The sequence below is a fragment of the Chiloscyllium plagiosum genome, unplaced genomic scaffold (assembly GCF_037043375.1).
Source record: "Chiloscyllium plagiosum isolate Xiang-an unplaced genomic scaffold, Cpla_swu_hap1 HiC_scaffold_1, whole genome shotgun sequence".
Classification (NCBI taxonomy): Eukaryota; Metazoa; Chordata; class Chondrichthyes; order Orectolobiformes; family Hemiscylliidae; genus Chiloscyllium; species Chiloscyllium plagiosum.
In genome coordinates, this window is record NW_028270139.1 from 132,804,247 (window position 1) to 132,829,345 (window position 25,099).

Sequence of the window (25,099 nt, forward strand, 5' to 3'; positions counted from 1 at the left end):
CAGGTATTGGAGTTCTTTAATTTCCCCCTCCAACTGTATTTTGATTTTAATCCATGCCCTCCCTTCACCTTTGATGCAGCATTGCCCGTTTGAGAAAGGTATTTATGTCACTGGCCACTCAGGTGTTTCCTTTCTTCCTGGTGGTGGAAATTGAATAGATTTGAGTTGTTTAATTGTCCACCGTTCATAATTGGATGTGACAAGACTGCAGAGCTTGGATCTGAGCCATTGTCTGTGGGATCGCTAGCTTTGACTTGCTTATGCTGTTTGGTGGTTTCACCAGGTTGATACTTCATGCTTGGCACTGCTTCTGGCATACCCTCTTACATTCTCCATTTGAACTGGGGTTGATCTCCTGACTTTATGGTAATGGTTGAATGGATGATATGCCAGACTGAGGTTACAGATAATGCTGAAGTACAATTCTGCTACTGATGCCGCACAGCTTGGTGGTGATGCCATACAATATGATGGAGGTTATTGTTAATATGAAGGCAGGACTTTGTCTCAAAGGACTATGCGGTGGTCAGTCTTAATGATACTATCATGGACAGATGCATTTGGCAGATTGATAGAGATGAAGTTTGGTTTTTCCTTCTTGGCTCCTCATCCTTCCCCCACCCACCCAAACCCCAACCATCTGCTGCCGACCCAGTGTGACAGCTCTGTCCTTGAGGACCCGACTAGCTTAATCAATTGTACCGCTGCCAAGCCATTTTTGGTGGTGGACATTTGAAATCCCTCACCCAGTGTACATTTTGTGCCCTTGCCATCCTCATGCTTACTCTAAGCATTACTTAGCGTGGAAATACTGATTCATCAGTTGAGGGAGGATGGTACATGGTAATCAGGAGGTTTCCTTGCCCATATTTGACCTAAAGCCACAATACTTCATGGGGTCCAGAGTCAATGCTGAGGATGCTTAGAACTGTATATCACTGTGCTACCACTTTTTTGTTGAGTCTGTCCTTCCAGTGGGACAGGGCATCACCTGAGATGGTGATGGTGGTGTCTGGGACATGAGTATAATTCAGAAAGCATGATTGACAGTGTCAAGCTGTTGCTTGACTAGTCTGAGACAGTCTCCCAATTTTGGCACTAGCCTCCAGATGTTAGTGAGGAGGACTGTAGGAGGCTGCTTCTGCCATTGTCTTTTCTGTGCGTAGGTTGATACTAGGTAATCCATCTGATTTCCATTCTTTTGAGACTTTGTAGAGACTGCTAGGCCATTTCAAAGGGCAATTGAGATGAGAGTCACTAACGCTGCTGGAGTCACATGCAGGCTAGACCTGGTGAGGATGTCAGATTTCCTTCCCTAAAGGTCATTAGTGAACCAGGTGGGTTTTTTCCAACAATCAACCTTGATTTCATAGCCATCAGTAGGTTCTTAATTCCATGTTTCTTTTTATTATTGACTTCAAATTCCATCATCTGCTGTGGCAGGATTTGAACGCAGGTCCCCAGATCATTAGCTGAGTTTCTGGAATAATCGTCCACCAATAATATCACTAGGCCATTGCCTCCCACTACACTCCACAGTAGTTAAAGATGGGCAATGGATGCCGGCCTAGACAGTAAAGCCTATATCTAAGGAACAAATTGAAAGAAAATGCATTAAACCATACAGTACAAAACATTGCAAGTTTGATCTTTTGGTTGATCACAAATTGAGAAGGAACTGAGAAATACAATTAACTTCTCAGTTTCTTGCAAGTATCTTGTCAAATATATTAATGCAAAAAAATTACAAATATACTGTGTACGTTTTGTGTATTAACTATGGCTCAGTTGTTAGATACTATGTAGTGACAGCTTCATGGCATTATTGTTGGACTGTTAATCCAGGGACCCAGGTATGTTCTGGGGATGTGTGTTTGAATCCCACTACAGCAGATGATGGAACTTAATTCCAGATGAATTCAATTAAAAAAAAGTCAAAAAATGACCATGAATCTATTGTCAATTATCAGGGAAAACCTGTCTGGTTCACTGAGTCCTTTTTTGGGAAAGGAAATTGCCATCCTTACCTGCTGGTTGGAGTCATGTGGTTAACTATTAACTGCCCTCTGGGTAATTGGGGTTGGGCAATAAATGCTGGCCTAGACATGATGCCCGTAGCTTGAGTAAATATAAAAAAATTTGTATGAATCATGAGATTCTAAATTTTAGTTCCACTCTAATAGTACTTGAACTCTAAAATCACAACCTAATCTAGTCCTATTTGCTAGCACTTGGCTCATATCCCTCTAAACGCTTCCTATTCATATACCCAGCTAGATGGCAACATCCTTGTAAATCTTTTCTGAACCCTTTCATGTTTTACAACATCCTTCCAATAGGAAGGAGACCAGAATTGCATGTAATATTCCAACAGTGGCCTAACCAATGTCCTGTACAGCTGCAACATGAACTCCCAACTCCTACACTCAATGCTCTGACTAATAAAGGAAAGTGTACCAAATGTCTTCACAATCCTATCTACCAGCGACTCCACTTTCAAGGAGCTATGAACCTGCACTCTCAAGGTCTTTTGGTTCAGCAACACTCTCTAGGACCTTACCATTAAGTGTATTAATCCTGCTAAGATTTGCTTTTCCAAAATGCAGCACCTTGCATTTATCTAAACGCCATCTGCCATTCCTTGGATCATTGGCCTATCTGATCAAGATCCCATTGCTCTCTGAGATCACCTTCTTTGCTGTCCACTACACCTCCAATTTTGGTGTCATCTGCAAACTTGCTAACTATACCTCTTGTGCTCACATCCAAATCATTTATATAAATGATGAAAAGCAGTGGACCCAGCACCGATCCTTGTGGCCCACCATTGGTCACAGTCTGAAAAGCAACCCTCCACCACCACTACCACTACCCTCTGTCTTCTACCTTTGAGCCAGTTCTGTATCCAAATTGCTAGTTCTCCCTGTATTCCATACAATTGAACCTTGTTAACCAGTGTCCTATGAGAAACCTTGTGGAATGCCTTACTGAAGTCCATATAGCCATCAGTGACTACACATCAAAAAGGACTTTGGCTCATTTAGATTTAAGTCATGTAGGATCATGAAAAGTCTTATTTAAATCTGAGTACTTTAGTATCAATGGAATTTGTAGTCGTTCTTGGGCAGGAGTGGAGACAATCATATTTGATTTATTTATTATCATGTGTATCTAATTACTACACAGTATTCTTTACTGTATTTTTGTATCGCCACTCCATGGTGTTATTTTAAAACCCTGCAAAACAAACCAAAACATAGAACATAAAGGCAGAACAAGGACTGTAAAGTTGGGCAGACTTTATTTCTTCATTTTTAAGTGTTCCGTTATGGGCCTGTTGGCCAAGCGTGAGTCTCCTTTGCTGTGCTGCAGCCACTGGAATGAAAGTTGCCATTCTTAGGTGTCATCTCGCCTCCATTGATGCCCTTGACACTGCGTCCTTACTGAACCTCAACAATAGAGACGCTACCAATGCAAGCTGATACTGCACCGGCCAAAACTCTACTCTGCTGCCCAGTCCACTTCAGGCTGCCTTGCCTATGCAGCCATTGCTGATGCTGCCGGGTCTCGTACCAAATTAGCCTTCACTGCCACTACCTTGAATCTGTGCTGGACACAGCCACCATTGGGAGCCCAAACTTGACTCTGCAGTAGCAGCCATGAGTTGGCACTAGGACTGCCTCAATAAAACTGAAGCCACTGGGAACCCATACCCACCTCCATTGCTTCTACAAGTGCTGCTGGGCTTACTTGCTGTTGGTGTGATCAAGTTCTTTACCCAGAAGTATGTTAAATGAGAGAAGAGAGTCAAGGAAAAGAAATGAAAAGTGAAAGATCCCCCGATCTCAGAAGCCCTCCTCCATTACTTGTCTTATTGGAAGAGGTACTTGATTTCTAACCAGTGACCCTTGCTGAAAAATCAAAGTATAATCAAAGCTTAGCACAGGCTTTGGCTAGGCAGTGATAACCTTCATGGTTAAAGACCTGTTTTGTTTTTAGGTTGCCTAAGATCATCAGTGATGGATGCTGAAAGGGGAAGATTGGAGCGTTGATAGTACCTACAGAGAAAGGGAAATCCCAGGATCAAAATACATTTTCAATGTAATCACATAATTTAAATATGTGAGGCTGCATTGTTAAGTACATTAAAAATCTGTCTATCTCAGCCTCTAATCAGTAAAGGAGCCAAGGATTATGGGGAAAAGGTAGAATATCAGGTCAGCCAAGATCTTATTGAAGAGTTGAAATGACTTGATCTGAATGGTTTACTTTTGTTCCTATGGTCTTATGAAATCATTCAACTATTACATGAACATACAAACAAGGAACAAGAGTAGGTCACTTGGGCCTTTGAGCCTGCTCCACTATTCAATAAAATCATGGCTGATCTAATTTTACCTTCCTCTCTGGTTCCTATTTAATAACTTTTATGGACTTAAATTTGAAGGCTTGTAGACCTTTTTATAAAGAGGTCAACGAATAGATGATTATCTTTTTAACAAGTCATTTCTTCAAATTCACATGCCTTGTGATAATTGGTTTAATGCTTGACACCTTGCTTGGGCTTACCACTATCCAGTTGCAGCTTTTAGTTTGGAGATTGGTGCTCAACTGAAAAAAATGAAAGTTATGGAAGGGAAAGCCTTCCCAGTCTTCTGTCAATGCTCTTCTCTCCCCCCACCCTCCGAACCTAGTTTCTGAAGACGTCTCGAGCCCTGACCCAGTCTTGCAATTATACTGGAGGCATGGACATGTGTTTGCTCACATCCATCTTTGTTACTGTCTTTGAATTTCAAACTGGTAACCATCTCAAACATAATCCTTTTTTGTTTTCAAGTACTAAAATGTATTAGCCAAACTCATTTTTCTTTTCCTAAAGTGAATCTCTGCAGAGAGAAGTTTTTAATTCCTCCCTTTACTTGGTGATGTGTGTTTAGTTTTTTAATATATGTTGGGTTATTTAGAAGAGTAAAGCAGTTTGTAATACGACAGTATAAACAAGTATGTTCATCAGTTTTCCAAAGGGGGATAAACAGTTTATTTTTGAAAAAGCTAATGCTTTGAAATGAAAGTAAAGTGCATATTGGAGTTCCAGTTTGAAGTTTTAAAATGAAAAGGACTAACATATCATTTGTAAGTTTCACTGAGTTTTCCTCCTGGGTTTGCATCTTCAGTGAATTTTTTTTTATATAAGTGATTAAAAAAAGCTATCAGGTTTCTTTAACAAAAACATATGAGTGACCATACTGGTAACTAAGTAAAATGAATTTAGGTTATGCCTTTTGGAGTAGTTGGACTGGACAAAGGTCTCCTTCTATCTCAGTCATGTCATAACTTGAAATATACTTTGCTGCTTAAGTCAAAACATTTTATAGTACCGTACACATGTTTCTATCTGCGTATTTTTATCATGAGCTACACAAAGCACTCCTCTATCTCTTTGCTTATCCACTACAAAGGTTAAAAATAAAATGCAATGTGCTACTTCAGTCTATTCTTAAACTCCATTATGAAATTAGAATCAATTTTTGGGCAGAAATATCTAGGCCCTTCAATGACGCAGCAACAATGAATCAGTTGGAAAGTATGGCGAACAGAGAAATGAGATTTTTGACTTTGAGAAACAACAAAATCCAATTTTCTGAATATGGTTTTAATGGCTAGATGAGAATCATGCTCATGAGTAGTAAGTGGCCCATTTGCATGAATTAACAAGTTATCATTGCTTAATATCAAACTTATATGTAAGTTATTATTTTCCCAGGTAATGGAGGGAAACTAGATGACGACAATTCCCAACATGAAAGTCTGAGTGGGTGGCGACAACTTGCTGGTGTGCCTGAAAACCTCAGGGTATGCTCAATGGGCAGCAACTGCCTGCCCTTCTGCCCATGGATTTGGCACCAGCTACAGACGACATCACTTCCATACTGCTCACCAGCACCGTCCATTTCGATGCCGAGGCCGAGCAGTTTTGTGCGCAGACAGGCACATGATTTGGAATAAGGGTACATGTCGGTGTTCTTAGCTTGTTCTCTTAGCACTCACTGACTATGTGCTGACTTGAATGCTCAACATCTCTACCTTGTTTGTTTTTGTGCATTGATGTCTCATTTGTAATTTAGAGGCTCACAATACTTCAGCCTTGCCTTGCTAAAAACTTAACCAGCAATAAACGTTTAAGGGGTAGACATTATTGCTATACACCTGTACCATGTGGAAGCAGCTTATGCAGCAAGCACATTGTGGACTACTTGGTTGAAGGACATGCAATCGGTCAAGGGCATTTCACAATCTTAGTACTAGGGCTTGGACACACTTAGTCAGCCACTTGAGGCATTCAGTGTTAGGAGTTCCTTCTCCTTACGGTCTGTAGAAGTGGGCAGTGACAAGCCTGTAGCTCCAGTACAACCAGTCCGAGGATTAGTGGAAAGCCAGTCAGGGAAGTCCTTTCAAGTCAGTCAGAAGGGTGGCCACGGTCAGTTCCACAGAATCATACAGTACAGAAGAGACCCTTTTTGGCCCATTATGGCTGTACTGATGAAGCTACTCTAATTCTACACTTATCCCACGTTTTATGCACGGGGCGCGTAACTGTGAACATTGACATTTCACGTACTAATTGAAATACATTTTAAAAGTTGACATTTCTTGCCTCAACTACCCTCTTAGGCAGTACATTCCTGATTCCCACACTGTGTGAAAACTCTTTCCTCAAATCCCTTCTAAATATCATAATTCTACCACTTTGCTCCCCTTAAAAGGTTTAATAACAGCTGTTTTCTGTCTCCCTTGTCCATGCTTCTCGTAATCTTAAGTCCTCAAACAGGTCCCCTCTCTGCCTTCTCTGCTGTAAAGAAAACAACCTGTGCTTGTCCAGCCCCCCTCCATAGCTAAAATGCTGCATACCAAGCCACTTTTTAAAAATTCATTCCAGGGATCTGCGCCAGCACTTATTCCCCATTCCTAGCTGTCCAGAGGGCAATTGAGAGTTAACCACATTGCCATGTGTCTGGAGTCACACGTAGGCCAGACTAGGTAAGGACAGCAGCTTTCTTTAGCGAACTAGGTGTGTACAATCGACAACTGTTTCACCAGATTTCTAGATTTTTATTCAAATCAAATTTCAGTGTGCCATGGCAGAATTTGAGACTTGCTTCCTAGATCATTACCTAGGTCTCTGTCTAGCAATAATATCACTAGGCCCCCACGTTTTGATGGATCTTCCCTGCATTTCAGGTCATGTTCTTCTTGTAATGCAATAACCAGAACTGCGCTCTCTATTCCCAACTGTGGCCTAATCAAAGTTTTGTAAAGGTCCAATATAACCTCTCTGCTTTTATAATCTATGTCACTACTGATTAAATACAAAATGTCCCAAATGTCACCTTAACGACCCAATTAACCTGTCCTATGCCTTCAGGTATCTGTAGATATGTACCCCATGATCCCTCTGTTCCTATGAGCTTGCTCATGTCTTGCTATTCATTGAATACTCCCTTATCACATTGCATACTCTCTTATCACTTTTCAGGGTTAAATTCCATCTGCCACTTGTCTGCTTATTTGAGCAATCTATCCTCCTGTAACCTACGGGCTTCTTCCTTCCTGTCAACCACATGGCTAATAGTTTCCTATTAGTTTCCTAATGAGAGACTGTGGCCTGTATTCCTTAGTTTATCTCTACCACCCTTGAACTTAGTGAGCAGATACCCCAGAAAAGTTAAGGAAGTTTATCTGTGCTGTGGTGGATAATTAAGAGAAGTTATTTGTGGAATTTGGACATATTGTTCTGGGCTTCGGAGAAGAACAATAATTGTGAAGGGAGAAAATCAACTGTAGGGGTGGAAAATAATAAGACATTAGAAGGTATGGGTTACTGTGGGTTCACTGGTTGCCATTACTCTGGCTTCAATGGGGGATGATAGTGTGTACCAATGACCTAACTAAGCTGTAGGTATGGAACTCATGGGTAAACTGTGGAAATGATCTACATCACAGAAGAAGGCCTTTTGGCTGATTTGCTTCCACACTAGTCAAAAACAGCTATCTAATTATTCTAATTCCATTTTCCAGCACATGGTCCATGGCCTTATATACTTGTGATGCGAATATACTTTGATATACTTCTTAAATGTTATGACTGCATGAAAATGTGATAGAGGCAGAAACAATGAATTCCACTGCTCTCTGAGTGAAATAGCTTTTCCTCACACTCCTCTAAACCTTCTGCCCCTTACCATAAATCTGTGTCCCTAGTCATTGATCCTTTCATCAAAATGAAAATTATGTTCTTATCCACCCTATCTGTTCCCCTCAAGTTTATACACCTGAATCATGTCCCTTCTTAATTTCTTCTGCTGCGTAGGGAAAACTACTCCAGTCTATCCAATCTCTCTTCAAAACTGAAACTCCAGGCAATGCAGCAGCCTCCTAAGTCAACACTGCACTCTCTCCAATGCTGATACAACTGCCTTTTCTGTGGAGTCCAGAACTGCACACTATGCTCTAGTTGTTTTACACAGTTCTAGAATAACCTTTCTGTTCTTAAGCAGGTATACCATATGCTTTCTTAACCACTTAACCATGTCCTGTTACCTTGAGTGGAGATGCACACCAAGTTGCCTATGATCTTTGGTGTTTCCGAAGGTCTTAATGTTCATCAAATTAAGAAAGATGGTAAAAAAAAACATGTGCTATAGACCAATGAGCTTGACATCAAGTAGTAAGCAAGTTATTGGAGGGGGATCCTGAGGGACTGGATTTACATGTATTTGGAAAGGCAAGGACTTTAGGGATAGTCAATATGGCTTTGTGTATGGGAAATCATGTCTCACTAACTTGATTGAGTTTTTTTTTTGAAGAATTGATGAAGAGGATTGATGAAGGTGAGCCACGAACATGATCTATATAGACTTCAGCAAGGAGTTCGACAAATTTCTGCAGGGCAGACTAGTTAGCAAGGTTAGGTCAGATAGAGTATAGGGAAAGCTAGCTATTTGGGTATATTAGCTACACAGAACTAACCTTATTTGCTATCCACTACACCACCAACTTTGGTGTCATCTACAAATTTATTAACTATACCTCCTGTACTCCGATCCAAGTCATTTATATAAATGACAAAAAGCAGTGGACCCAGCACCTATCCTTGTGGCACACCACTGATCACAGGTCTCCAGTCTGAAAAACAACCTCCACCAGCACCCTCCTTTTACTTCCTTACTTATCCACAACTGATTATCCCTTTTCCTTCCTTTTTATTGGTATATTCGTTTGCTGAGCATGTCAAAAATCACTTTGAAAGTCCTTCACTGTTCCTCAGTTATCCCACCATCTATTCTTCCACCCTAAACCCATTGTAGTTTCCTTTTGTTTAAACACAAGACATAGGTACTGGATTTTACCTTATCACCCTCCATCTATATTTTAAATTCAAGGTCTTTTGATTCAGAGTTGAATGTGCTACTAATGGAACCAAGACTGACAATTGTTAAGATGAGCGACATATTTAACAGGTCATGTTGAGTGTTTTTCATATTGTGCTTCTACTAGTAGGTTCTAGTGGTGAGCTTTCAATTCCAGTGCAGACTGATTATTTTCATAAGCTAAATAACTCTGCATAATTAACATTGTAAAATTAAAATCAAAAATTGCCTGGGAAATTTAAATCATTTTGAACAGCAAAAGATGACCTGGGTTAAATATAGATATTCAAGATCTACAGCTCTAGCAGCAGCCAAAAAAAAAAATCTGAAGTCAAACATTCATTGTGTCATCCTGTACTCAGTACAGGATGTAAATTGGTTTAATTCCCAATAGTGAATGAGATTTGTTTCCTTTATGAAAATATTTGAGTAATTGACTGATTGATTGTAAATCGTGGAGTATCATTATGGTAAAAACACATTTCATCATTAGTGAAAATATGAGAAAATACTTGTTGACGTTTTAAATTGGTGGTAGATACATACATGAAACACCAATAACCTGCCCTTTCACAAACCATCCTCTATTTTCTTTCACTAAGGATTGTAGTTTGTGTATTTTATTTTTGTTTATGCAATTTTATCACCAGTCCAGTTCAGTCTCGATAATAGATATTTCAGCTCTTAGCAGTTTTTCAAAAACCCTAATAACATTAATGCCCTATAATCCAATATCTGTTAGTATTTTCTTAATATATTGACTCAGTCCTCTTAAAGGAGCTTTTAAAAATTGAATTAAATTCTTTAAAATGACTTAGTCTCAGTTATTTGAGGAAATGCTACTTGAAGTCCAGGATTTAGGCATAAACAAATGTTGCATTTGTTAATAAGTCATCAAAAATATTCAATGAGCAGCTAAGTCAATTAATCTAAGAGTTCTCAAAGTTTTATGCCTATCCAAGCTAAGCTAATTAATCTCAACATTGATAAAAGTAGTGTTTGTATAAATTGTTCTTGCCATCTATAAATTAAGCAAAATAAAACTAGCCAGAATACCTGATTATGACAGCTATCAAGTTACCTCTGACAGAAATGCATGTGCAATTGCATTCCCGGTTTCAAAGTGTATGGCAACATTCTCCTTTTAAACAGGAAAATGTTATCAGAAGTGAAATTTTTCTCGCATTTTCAGGGGAAAATATTGTAAATGCAGCAATTTGAAATAAAATAAGAAAATGATGAAAATACTCAACTGGTCTGACAGCATCTGTAGAGGGAGAAACAGAGTTAACATTTCAGATTGAACAGAGGCACCAAGGTATTTCCAACAGTTTCTCTTTTTTTGTTTTTGAAGATGTGATGGACTATGATACAAACTAAATGCCAACCAGGAGTCACAACCTTCAGGAAAGAAGGAATTGGAGAAAATTACTGAGGGAAGCAGATAAAATGTTCAATAGTTGAATTTATTCTTACAACATCTATGCTTTCAGCATCTGGTGCTGCCTGCATCAGATCTTTTCAATTAATTATTAATAGAAGGGAAAGGAATTTTGTTGGCTGGATTCAATTGATTGGTAATATACCCAAAGTGTTACAGATTTTGTATTGGGACATGATTTTATTTTCCTGTGTTGAAGTAAATGGAAGGTCAATGAATTCATGTGAATTTTTTTTTTTGTTGACTTGTTGCCTCTGATACCTCAAGGTGAATTAGTTAAATTGAGAGTCAATATCAGGTCATTGTATATTCATGTCTTGAACTAAACATCTGTGATTCGAAACAGGACATTTATTTTATAAATAAAATAGAAATGCTGGCTTGACAGTTGTTCTGCATTCTTCTGAGGGCTAAGTTTTGGACTACATGTAAATATTGATAGGATTGCATATTTATTTTCAATACTGTACTCTAGGGGTGATGAATGCCAAGCACTGATAGTGGTGATTCTTGAGTACTATATGGTACCAGTATGTTGCAATGTAAAAACTCCCTCTTCTGCTGTTCCAGCCTCTCCATAATACTCCTACACATCCAATGAATCATATCTTATGTTGTTTAAATAAGTACAATAGCCAAATTAATGCCAATTAGCCACACCCATTAGGATAGCTGCTTGCTGTTGATTTTAGGTATTTTCTAATCAATTTGTTCAGAAATTTGTCACATCTGCAGCAGCTGGGACATGAACCCAAACTTTCTGACTTAGATCGGGACATTGTCACTGTGCCATAAGAGCCCAATTTTTTTTTTTGAGATGTAGAGACTATTCGGTCAATTTCAGTAAATCTGCAAATATGGCGAAAATAAATATTATTTCAATTCAGAAACAAAAACAGAAGTTGCTGGAAAAACTCAGCAGGTCTTGCAGTATCTGTGGAGAGAAAGCATAATTAACGTTTCGGGTCCAGTGACCCTTCAGAGCGTTTTTCCAGCATCTGCAGTTCGTAGTTTTTTTTCTATTTCAGCTCAGCTTGTGGATCTAAGGTTTTCTAAATAGATTTATTATGATGCAACTCTAAAATTAGTGGATGTTTCCAATATTTGAATTGTTTTGATTTTATGATATAAAATTGCAAACTAAATGACACTGTAACAAATACAAACTATATACAGCTAATGTGGTTCATCGTAATTGAGTAGCTTTGACCCCCATATTACCTCCTGAAGAAGGTGAATTTGCTGAACAAAACTGATGTTTGTTATGCATGAAAAAGTACTACTTTCAGTCAATCAGGAGTCAGCAGGAATTCATTTGAGAGGCATAAGAAAAGAATGAAGCCATCGTTAAAAGGATTGATTAAGTGCTTTGTATGTAGTGGAGGCATCTAGTTATGTCTGATATAGTCTCTTAGAGTCTTTGCTCTAATTATGGTACAGCATTTAAAAACCAGGAGCACAGGATCAGATAAGATCAATAACTATCTCTCTCTGTTATCCCCTTCCCAAATAGCAAGGCAAGATGGAAGTAAGTTGAGCTTACCTGGTTAAGGTGGAGAATTGGGAAAAGACAGGGCAAAGCAATACATGGCAGGGGTGCTGTGAGCATCAGATGAGTGAGTGAGCACTATGATGCTGCCTGACCTGCTGTGCATTTCCAGCACCACTCGAATCTTGATTCTAATCTCCAGCATCTGCAGTCCTCACTTTCGCCAAGTTGGAAATGCAGCCTGATCATCTCCACGAGCTAAATGCATGTCTTGAGAGCAGTGTCCATGCAGCAGCATTGCAATTGTAGTTGCTAGTGCACTCTGAAGGGCCGCATTGAATTGCTAAAGCATCCCATAAGAGGAATGATAATGTGCTAGCCTGTAAGAACCCTCATGGGCATTTTGGATGCCATTTTCTGTGGTTAAGAAATTTGTGTGACTGGCCTTCAATAAGGGACGATCTAACCATCACCCCTTGACATTCAGAGGTGCTACCGTCACTGAATCCCCCACTATCAACATCATAGTGGTTACCTTTGACCGGAAACTCAGCTGGACTTGCTACATAAACACTGGCTACAAGAGAGTCTAGGAATACTGTGGCAAGTAACTCCCCTAAGCCTGTCCACCATCAAAAGGCTTAAGTCAGGAGAGTGATTGAAATATTCCCCAGTTGTCTGGACAAAGCAGCCCACTTGACTGGCACTGCAACTACAAACATCCACTCCCTTCAACACTGCTGACAGTACACACTGACACGCAGTACACACTGCTGCTACTTATTTACAAGATGCACTACAGGAATTTGCCAAAAATCTTTAGACAGCTCCTTCCAAATCTGTAACCATTTCCATCTAGAAGGACAAGGGCAACATATAAAACAACACCACCTACATGTTCTACTCCAAGCCACTAACCAATCCTCACTTAGAAATATACCATTGTTCCTTCACTGTCGCTGGGTCAAAATCCTTCCAAAAGGCATTGTGGGTCAGCTCCACAGCAGTTGGCCTGCAGTGGTTCAAGGCAGCAGCTCACCACCATCTTCTCAAGGTTAATGGGGACAGGCAATAAGTGCTGTCTAGCCAATATGCCCCCCCCCCTTCCACAAGTGAATAAATCAAAAGCTGTTTAAAAAAACCCTGCCTCACTGCTCTACAAGTGAACAAAAAGGTGCAATGATCTGTCTTGTGGACTGCTGTAGGTCCTGTCATAATTATATGTTGGTCTTCATACAAAACGATTTGAGTTCAGAAGTAGTGATGATTAACCGCAGTTATATATGACGTTGGTAAGGCTACAAACAAAACCAGAAATTGCTGGAGAAATGCATTATCAGTGGAGAGAAAACGGTTAATATTTGAGTCTAGTGACCGTTCTTAAGTGAAAGCAGTTAAGAAAAGGTGGTATTTAAGCTGATGACTGTGTTCACATTCCCTACAGTGTGGAAACTGGCCCTTCAGCCCATCCAGTCCACACCGACCGTCCGAAGAGTAACCCACCCAGGCCCATTTCCCTCTGACTAATGCACCTAACTCTATGAGCAATTTAGCACAGCCAATTCACCTGGCCTGCACATCTTTGGACTGTGGGAGGAAACCAGAGCACCTGGAGGAAACCCACGCAAACACAATGTGCAAACTCCACACGGTCAGTCACCCAACGCTGGAATCCAGCCTGGGACCCTAGTGCTGTGAGGCAGCAGTGCTCACCACTGTGCCGCCCCAAGACCCCTTTCAAGATGAAAGGAGTGAGTGAATAGGTAGAGATGGAGCCCAGAAAAAGACAGAGTAAAAAAAGGATAGGCCAGAGAAGAAAGGAATAGGACCAAGAAATATGTTTTAAATGCATATTCTGCCTAACTAGAATCTAGTGTATTAAGTGCTATGAATTATTGCCCAAGAAAGTGCTCTGTGACCACTACTTTTATTTTTCTCATTACTAATAAGTCCAAAGATGTGAATTGGCCATGCTAAATTGTCCAGAGTGTCTAGTGATGTGCATTGTAGGTAGATTAGTCATGGGAAATGCAGGATTACAGGATAGGGTGGGTCTGGGTGGGATGCTCTTTGGAGGGTTGGTGTGGATTCAATGGGTTGAATGGCCAGCTTATTACACTATAGCAATTCTATGATTCTATAATAATCATAGAGTTTACAACCTGCATCATTTCCCCTGGAAAAACTGAGTTTAAGTGAAGTGATGAAGAGCAAATCAAATTGTGTCTCGGTGCATGTTCTGTTGCCTGAATTATTACTTATTTCGTTTGCACAGTAAAACATCCCAAGGAAGAAAGTGGATCATGAGTTCCACAGCAGTATTCATTTACTTCTGTAATATTTCTAGTTTTAAGTATCAGCTAGATTCCGACATTCATTTACATCAGTTGCTGTTAAGTCTCCAATAAAGCAACCTACCTGACAGATTTATCTTACAAGTTACTGTTTTGAAATGGTTAAATAAGCCAGCAATTTTATGTTCTATCAAGTTAGTATACTGTAACAATATAAACTTAGTGGAACAGAATTTTGTTTAAATTATTACTTTATTATGATTTAAGTAAATTCTGAGAGCGAAGAATAAGGCTGCTGAAAAAACTTTCCAGTACACATCAATAAAATTAAAAATTCTTTAAATTAATTTTTTAAAAATAGGAATTCACTATTAGCAAATCTTTTTGGGCTAAGTTTTTTTGATTGGAGAGCCCTGTACTATATTTTAGAGAACTGGAAAATGTTAAATAGTAAAATTCCATGTCAGTTGCTATTGTAACATACAGTCCTTGCTGCTTATAGCATTGATGACAGATTGCGATATGCTTTAGAAGAAAATATGGCTACCAGTTGATGACATTATTATTGTGGGGGATGTCCAAATATTGCCTGAGGGTTCTGCTTCTCCTGTGTCCAGTGAAAGCACTACATATACTTGATAACAAACTCAATATCTGACAAATAAGATTTGACTTGGTGTGAGTTTGAGAACTTGAATTTGAACCAGGAAATAAACCTATTCTGGAAGAAATTGAAATAATTTGACAATTCTGATCAAAGAAGAGTTAAAATCTGAGAAGTAAGAAAGCCCACCATCAAATAATTGGATAAATTCACCAAATGATTTTGAGTATGAAATCATCTGAAAGATATTGTGAAACTTGAAAGGGTTCATAAAAGATTTACAAGGATATTGCCAGGGTTGGAAGATTTGAGCTCTGGGGAAGATGCTGAACAGGCTGGGGCTGTTTTTCCTGGAGCGTCAGAGGCTGAGGGGTGACCTTACAGAGATTTACAAAATTATGAGGGGCATGGATAGGATAAATAGACAAAGTCTTTTTTCCCTGGGGTCGGGGAGTCCAGAACTAGAGGGCATAGGTTTGGGGTGAGAGGGGAAAGATATAAAAGAGACCTAAGGGGCAACTTTTTCATGCAGAGGGTAGTAAGTGTATGGAATGAGCTGCCAGCGGAAGTGGTGGCGGCTGGTACAATTGCAACATTTAAGAGGCATTTGGATGGGTATATGAACAGGAAGGGTTTGGAGGGATATGGGTTGGGATGGGATATCTGGTCGGCATAGACGGGTTGGACCGAAGGGTCTGTTTCCATGCTGTACATCTCTATGATTCTATAACTGTGAAAAATGAAGATCTGAAGCAAACAATTTGCTGGAGAAACTTGACAGGTCTGGCAGCATGTGTGAAGAGAGAGAGCAGGGTTGATGTTTGAAGCGCAGTAACCCTTCAGACCTTCTGAATTTCATCAGCAATTTCTGCTCTTATTGGGAAAGAAGAGAATATAGATAGGGGATTATGAACAGTTGAAAATGGGTTGGTTGTGCTGAAAGCAACCTATTTCATGACAGGACTTGGGTTGTGGGGAAGCAGTAGACATGGAAGTAAGTGTTCATGCTCTGAAATAGTTGATGTTGAGTACTGAAGGCTAAATGAAAAATGAGGTGTTGTTCCTCTAGCTGCCATTGAGTCTTGCTGGAGCAATGTAGCCAGCCATAGACAGAAATATTGGCATGGGAATAGAGTAGTGTGTTGAAGTGGCAGGAATCTGGGAGCTCATTGTCATTTTTACAGGCAGAACATAGGTGTTCTGCAAAGCAATCACTCAGTCAATGTTTCCTCTCCCCAGTATAGTGGAGACCACATTGTGAACCGCAAATATAGTAGACTTGATTGAATAAAGTGCAGTTTAGTCGATGCTTTGCCTGGAAGGGTATCTGGGGCCTAAGAGGAGGTAAATAGTCAAGTATTGCACATTTAGTGATTGCACGGGAATGTAGTGTAGAGGTATTGGAAGTGGAGCAGGAGGGAACCAGGTTGTCCTGGAGGAAATAGTCCCTGCAGAATGCTGACATGGGAAGAGAGGGAAGGAAAACATGTTTCTGGTAGCGGCGGTTTGCTGAAGTTGGCAGAAGTGAGGCCAATGATTATTTGGGTGCAGAGGCTATGGGGTGAAAATGAGGACAAGGGGGACCCTATTGTTGTGGCAGGGGTGAGGCAGAAGTGTGGGAAATGCGTTTGATTTGGCTGAAGACCCTGGCAGCCATGTAGCTGGGAATCCTCAGTTGAGGAAGAAAGTGGATATATCTGAGAGCCGTGCGGACACTGATTCTGAGAATGTTCTTACAGCAAACAGGATATGAGGATATACAATCAAGTTAACTGTGGGAGTCAGTGGGTTTGTAACTGATATCAATGGCCAGAAATGGAAACAGATGTTGAGGAAGAAAAGGGTGGAGTCAGATGGACTGGATGAAGGTGAGGGAAGGATGGAAGTTGGAAGCAATTGATCAATCTTTCCAATTCAGATGACGTCAATATATTGGGGAAAGAGTTGTGGAGAGGAACCTGAGTACGACTGGAATAGGGAATGTGCCATGTACCCTGCAAACAGACAAGCATAACTGGAGCCTGTATGGATAACCATGACTGCACCTTTGATCTGAAGAAAATGGGAAGATGTAAGTGGGAAGGGACTGGACAAGCAGAGGAAAAAAATGTTGTGGTAGGAAAAAATAAGTTCCATGGGGAAAACAGGCAGAAACAATGGGTCTGCATAGGCAGTCCTGTTTATGGATTTTGGGAAGAAGATAGATATTGGCTGTACAGGGTTGGGGGATTATGAGATGGGAGGCTTTAGGGGTATGTTGGGGGAGATCCTCAGATGAGGTGTGATAGTCATGGACACAATAGCCTGCCTTGATGGTGGGGTCACAGTTAGAGGAGATAAGGGGGAGGTATCTGAAAGCTGGCACTTAGGCTAAGCAATGTAGAGGTTAATGCAATAGACAACAGCAGCACCCTTGTCAGCAGGTTTAATTACAAAATTAGTTTTGGATCTGAGAGCACAGTGCAGTTAAGTTCAGAGGGAGATAGATTTGAATCACTGAGAGGAGCATAGAAATTTTATGACTGACATCAGGTCGACAATTCTAAATGAGCCGGTTGAACACAGGTAAGAGGCTACAGAGGGGTCCAGGTGGAGAGAGAATGTTGGGGATGGATGAGCATTGGAACATGTGAATTAGGAGCAGGAAAAGGCAATTCAGTCCTTTGATCGCACTCTGCTATTTTAACATGATCATGGCCGATCTTATCCTGGTGTCAACCCCACTTTCCTCCTGCTCCCCAAAGCCCTTTAATCTCACTTTTTCATCAGAAACCTATCTGTTGATTAATTTTGTCTCCATTGCAATCTGGGGTAGAGAGTTCCACAGCTTCATAATCCTCAGAAGTGGTTTCTCCTCATCTCCATTTTGAACCTATCTCACTCTATCTATGCCATTTTGCTCAAGACTGTCACACAAGGGGGAGCATCTGTTCAATATCCACCTTATCACTCCCCTTTAGCATTTATCTACCTCCGATCAGATCCCTCCCTCATTCTTCTGAACTCCAGCGAGTGCAAACCCAAGATATTCAACTGCTTCTCTGAACTACTTCCAGTGGCAACACATCCTCCAAGTAAGAAGATAAAAACTGGACACAATATTCCAGGTGTAGTCTCACCAACACCTTTTAGATAATTGTACTCTCAACAACGGTAAAGAAATGTTATGTTTCTGAGCTGGGAATTTGGATTGACTCTGTAAACATACCCACAACAACTGCAACAGGCACCCGAGCTACAAAATTTTTATACAAGCCTTGAGCATTACTTTTATAATCCAATCCTTTTGCAATAAATGCTCGGATTCCATTTGCCTTTCTTATTATATGCACACTCACTTCCTGTAATTTATGCACAAAGACACCAAGAAGGACCCAGTTATCCTGACTGTGTTTTCTATAGCCAGCCAATCCTCTATCCAGGCCAGTATTCTACCCTTAACCCCCTTGGATCTAACTTCTGGTTCAGTCTTCTATGTGGCACCTTGGAAGTCTAGATATATTCCACATCCACCAATACGCATGATCTACCTTGTTGGTTACATCCTCAAAGAGCTCCAGCAAGATTGTCAAGCACTTCATGAAACCGTGTTGACACTGGTGAATTGAGCTGTTTCCTATTCAGTTATCTCCTCCTTTCACGATTGATTCCAGCAACTGCCCTCCTACACAGGTCAAACTATAACTGGTCTATAGGCAAAAAGTGGGAAACTATCACCTTTTCTTGAAACGGTCTGTGGAATAGGGAGAGGGCTCTTGCCCAAAGTAATGGGCACAAAGGCAAAAGTTCAAAATGATGTCTTGCCTGAAATTCATTTGAGGTGGGATAAAACTAAGATATTCACCAAGTACAGAATGTTTAGCAGTGTGTGGAAGGTCAGAAGGTAAATAAATACCTGACAAGGTGAGGTTAGGAGAAAAGATAGAGTCAGAGGGAAAGAAACAGGAGAGGAGGAACATTCTAAACAGGTGTGGGTACTTCCAGAGTTATTGCAGTTGGCACTCCTTAATGTTTGAAAGGAAGAGAAAATGTTTCTTGTTAAGCCATCAAACGAGCAGAAGAATGAATTGCAATTGGGGGACAGGATAGCTTTGAGATAACACTGCCTCAACTGATGCAAAGAGAGGTCAAGAGTGTGCATATGGTGGTGCATGGTACTGAGTGTGGATCTCAGGATGCAGTAGGAGGAGCATTGTACGTCACAGCGATACTTGTGATCCTCGGAGGATTGGAAACAAGAAGATCTTCGGTTGGAATCCACATTAACTTTGAGCCAGACGTTGTCTCTGAGGAATGAGTTGTGGCTATGGAAGCAAGTTTTAGCAAATACCTTCTCAAACATTAGAAGGGAAAACAAATATAATTATAACGAACAAGAAAAAAGCATTTCTTTTCCAATTTGTTGGACGAAGGACAGAACATTTAAGCTGGCCATACCTGAAAGAGATGTGGCAGTGAATTGAACACTAAAATAGCCAAAGAATTGAGGATGCTGAAGATCTGAAACAAACAGAAATTGCTGGAGAAACTCAACAGGTCTGGCAGAGCATCGATGGAGAAAAAACACAGTTGACATGTCAAGTCCAATTGTCCTCCTTCAGAACTGAAAGCAGCTAGGAAAAGGTGATGATAATGCTGATGACTAGGCAGGCCTGAAAAGGAGGATATGACAGGTTGAAATGGAGCTAACCTTAGTAAGACTGCACATGCTTAAATGCGTGCAGTTTTTATTTTCCTATCTGTGACGACATGGTGAACCTTTCTGTTAATTAAAACAAACACCCAGAAAAGCTCACCTTGCCTTGTAATCTGTTAAAATATGAGTGACAGAGAACTCTCAAATTCCACTATTTAAAGAAAATAATATCAATTTATTCTTCAACTCGAGTTGAAGTGAACATTAAGCATCAACTATTCATAACTCTAAGCCCTCCTTTCTCTTAATTGGTAATTATCTGCCTCCAACTCTATAACAACACAGAACAATCTTGGTTATCCGAATTTCGGATTATCTGAACAAGATCTCAAGGTCCCGTAAATTGTTATGAACTCTACATAAAAACACACACACACACAGATGCTTACCCACAATCACAAACAGAACATCCACCAGGACAAAAACAATTCCTTTTTTCGAGCATCCTGACACAAATGGAGTGGGAGCTAACTACAGTGTATTTAAGATCATGCATTAACATCAACAGCAAACATCACAAAGAAAAACTGAGTTGCCACCAGCGTTTCCAGTTCTTCCAGAATCTTAAGTATCTATCCCAATCTACAATGCCACACTAACTAATCTCTCTCTCTCCCCTCTCTCTTCTCTCTCACTTACTCACTCACACACTCCTACCTCTGTGCACACACATACATACAACTGCATGAATGAGTTAATGAACCTTTACTTTATTCTTGTCCCAATCTAAAAGGCTGAAGAGGTGAAAGACATCTGATGAACACAGGACACTCCTGAGTGGACAGAAGATTTGGTTCGAATAATCATTATGCCTTCCTTTGTTTATGATAAAATTAGTTATCCAAACAATCAGTTATCCGACCAAAATACTCCCCACCCGTCTTGTTCGGATAATCGAGGTTGTTCTGTATACTGTTCCAATAAAACTCTTATTAAAATTGCATCATCTTAATTTCAAAACCATATAGTGGCTGTCGTCTTTGATGACTTTCCTCTTTTGGCTGAAGACCTCCCTGGGTCATCATCTTTCTTTTTACTGCGAATAGGTTTCATATGAGAAGATATGTGAGAGAGTGTGTTTCAATGTCTTGGGTCTTTCTCAATGGCAGTTACTCTGTCTGACTTTCAAAATGTCTGCCTTTTTTATATCCCCCAACATCAGATTGTTTCATTGGTTCGAGGTAGGCAAAACAATAAATTCAAACTCAATTGGGTTTGAGTATCCTGGGGCATAATTTAAACTGGCTAAATTTGAATTGTTGTCAAAACAGCAACCAACTCAGGTATCCATTTCACAGCCAAATGTTACATATTTTCAATTTTCTGGTACACTTTGAGACTGCTAGCTAGTCATATGACAGGTGCTTGTGAGCTCTCAGTGCAGAACACCATTCACTCTCAAAGGTACAGTATACACCTTCATATCACTACCTAAGAGAGGACATATTTGTCATAGATGAAGTGCAGTGATACCTGGGATGCTAGAACTGTCATATGAGAAGAGATTGTAGTGAATACAGGATTATTGAACCAGTTTAGAAGAATGAAAAGGGATCTGATAAAATTCTAGCAGGGCAAGATGGACTAGCCTTCTCTTGTAGGGATTTGTGAACAGATGTCATAGTTTCAGGATACAGTTAGGACTGAGATAAGGACCGTAGAAAACTATGGATGTCAAGTGACTAAGTATATTGAAGTTAAAAATCGCACAACAGCAGGTTATAGTCCAACAGGTTTATTTGGAATCCAGATAAACCTGTTGGACTATAACCTGGTGTCGTGTGATTTTTAATTTTGCACACCCCAGTCCAACACCGGCACCGTCAAATCATGAGTATATTGAAGAAAGTGATTGAGATATTAAAGGCATTAAGGATATGGCAAGGAAATGTGAAATGATGTTCAGGTAGAGGATTATCCATGATACATTGAATAGTGGAGCATGCTCAAAGGGCCAACAACTTACTTGTGCTCCTAGTTTCTACATTTGCTTGACTTTGTCCCTGTCTCAGCTTATCTGTTGTTGAAATACTTATCCCATGTGCCTTTGTTACCCATAGAGTCATTGGTTCCAATACATTCATGCCTGGTCTCCCACAGTGTACCTTCTGTAAACCTGTTGTCATCTGAAACAGTTGCTTGTGTCATAACTTGCAGAAAGTCCTGTTTTTCTTTCATTCCTCTATTTGCTACCTTCACTGACTAGTTGCTGCCTTCCTATGTCTTCACTTTGATGTTCCCATTCTATTTTCAAATCCCTTCATGACCTGCCCCTCCCCATCTCTGTAATCTTATCAAACTCCCATACTCTCTCTTCTTTAAAATATATTTTATTGAAAAAAAGGAATATTACAACAAATACAAAACCAAACAATTCAAACCAATGTAAAAAAACACTAATTACATAATTAATAACTAACTTTAAAAAAGGAAATCACAACAATAATAATAACGATAACAGCTCAATGAAGCAAAGCAAAAGCCCTCAACCATTGAGCGCATAAATTTAACATACTCATATGTTCATAGTTCCTCCTCTCTGGATACCAGATCCATTAAACAGAATTGCTATGGCTACATAAAGGCTCTTATTTGTATGGCAGATAAATTTGTACCCAAGTAGTCTGAAAAGGGCACCACGTCTTCTAAACATTCTATTTTATGGTGCACCATACTTGTGAGAAAGTCTAAGGGGTTGTGTTCCATGACTTGCTTACACCAGCCTTACAGCTCCAGGGACAGCTGGGGGGGGGGAGGGGGGAGAGGGGAGGGGAGGGGAGGGGGGAGCGGTTTCAGACACCCCCCTTAATAATATTCTTTCTTGCACAAAAAGTGAGGATACTGAAAAGCCTTTTTTTGTGTGCATCCAATGGAAGTGAATTAATGAAGAGATACTGGGTCCATCTCCACCTCCGTCTCCAAGACATTCTCTATTTCGCTGACCACAGCGCTCCACTATACCTGCACCCTGTGGCAGGACCAAAGTCAATTAGTGAGTGTGCCCATACTCACTTTGCATTTAGGACACATTGGAGATGCTCCTGCTTTAAATTTTGAAAGGCAGTTCTGGAGCCAAATGGACCCTGTGAAGAATCTTCTATTTCAGAGCATGGGTTCTGTTGCAATTCAAGACCTTTCTTGCATTTTCCCAGATATCTTTCTGTACTCGAGAAGAAATCTCAACATCCATCTCACTCTTCCATACCTTACAGTCGTTTGCACTCGTCCGAGGAGCCCTCTCCCAATAGGTCATAAATGTTGTGAACAGAAAGTGTATTCTCAGCACTCAGCACCTTCTTCTTCAGGTTGGATTGAGAAGAATCAATTAGAAGTGTGGTCTCTTATATGAAATTTTCAATTTGAAAAAAAAAGAAAGAGGTCCTACTGGCAACTCATATTTCCAAGCCAACTGGTCAAAAGACATCAGTATATCCCCTTCGAATAAATCACAGGCAAGACACACCCCTAGCTACCCATTATTTAAACCCTGAGTCCATCATCCCTGGCTGAAAGCCTGGCACACCAACTATAGGTGTAAAGAATGATGTTGTGGCAATATTGCCCTCACTCTGACACACTGCCTTCCACACCTTGACAGTATTAATAACTATTGGGCTGTGGCAATATTCCTTAAGTGTCCTCATTTTGTCCAAGAAAGCAGGCTCATAAGGGGGCATCTTGCCTGAGATGCTTTGTTGTCCAACCAAAGTGAGTGAGGGTCCCCCCTACCCTGGGCCCAGTCATTCACGCAAGATAACAATGAGCTTAATTGATAGTTTTTGATATCTGGGAGGCCCACTCCTCCCCAGCCTGTCAGGTAACTGTAGTTTAGTCAATTTGATTAGGGTTGCTTGCGATACCAGATAAAAGAACTGAACCAGCCATTCAGTCTTCTAAATGTTTGCTCAGTAAAAAGCAAAGGGAGCATTCGCATAGGATACAGCAGACGGGGCAGAACGTTCATTTTAATGAGGGCTATCCGACCTAACCAAGAGTCATAGTGTCATAGAGATGTACAGCATGGAAACAGACCCTTTGGTCCAACCTGTCCATGCCGACCAGATATCCTAACCCAATCTAGTCCCACCTGCCAGCACCCGGCCCATATCCCTCCAAACCCTTCCTATTCATATACCCATCCAAATGCCTCTTAAATATTGCAATTGTACCAGCCACCATCACTTCCTCTGGCATTCCATACACGTACCACCCTCTGTGTGAAAACGTTGCCCTAAACGTCTCTTTTATATCCTTCCCCTCTCACCCTAAATCTATGCCCTCTGGTTCTGGACTCCCCAACCCCAGGGAAAAGACTTTGCCTATTTACCCTATCCATGCCCCTCATAATTTTGTAAACCTCTATAAGGTCACCCCTCAGCCTCCGACACTCCAGGGAAAATAGCCCAGCCTGTTCAGCCTCTCCCGATACCTCAAATCCTTAAACCCCAGCAATATCCTTGTAAATCTTTTCTGAACCCTTTCAAATTTCACAACATCTTTCTGATAGGAAGGAGACCAGCATTGCACGCAATATTCCAATAGTGGCCTAACCAATGTCCTGTACAACTGCAACATGACCTCCCGACTCCTGTACTCAATACTCAGATCAATAAAGGAAAGCATACCAAATGCCGCCTTTGCTGTCCTATCTACCTGTGACTCCACTTTCAAGGAACTATGAACTGCACTCCAAGGTCTCTTTGTTCAGCAACACTCCCTAGGACCTTACCATTAAGTGCATAAGTCCTGCTAAGATTTGCTTTCCCAAAATGCAGCACATCACATTTATCTGAATTAAACTCCATCTGCCTCTTCTCAGTCCATTGGCTCATCTGGTCAAGATCCTGTTGTAATCTGAGGTAACCCTCTTCGCTATCCACTACACTCCAATTTTGGTGTCATCTGCAAACTTACTAACTGTATCTCTTATGCTCGCATCCAGCACGGATCCTTGTGGCATTCCACTGGTCACAGGCCTCCAGTCTGAAAAACAACCCTGCGCCACCACCCTCTGTCTTCTAGCTTTCAGCCAGTTCTGTATCCAAATGGCTAGTTCTCCCTGTATTCCATGAGATCTAACCTTGCTAACCAGTCTCCCATGGAGAGCCTTGTCGAACGCCTTATTGAAGTCCATACAGATCACATCT

General features: G+C 40.6%; 1 protein-coding gene across 4 annotated transcripts in view; it reads left to right on the top strand.

The window, feature by feature from the left end:
- The window catches only part of zbtb7c (zinc finger and BTB domain containing 7C), a 244,214-nt gene that overhangs the window by 51,052 nt on the left and 168,063 nt on the right, over positions 1–25,099 (top strand). For 3 of the 4 annotated variants that reach the window (XM_087990814.1, XM_087990823.1, XM_087990830.1), the window contains exon 2: positions 5,765–6,008. The exons of the other annotated variant lie outside the window; for it this stretch is intronic. The gene's annotated coding sequence lies outside the window, so the exon portion shown is untranslated. The remainder of the gene's footprint in view (positions 1–5,764; positions 6,009–25,099) is intronic. 4 annotated transcript variants of the gene reach the window in all.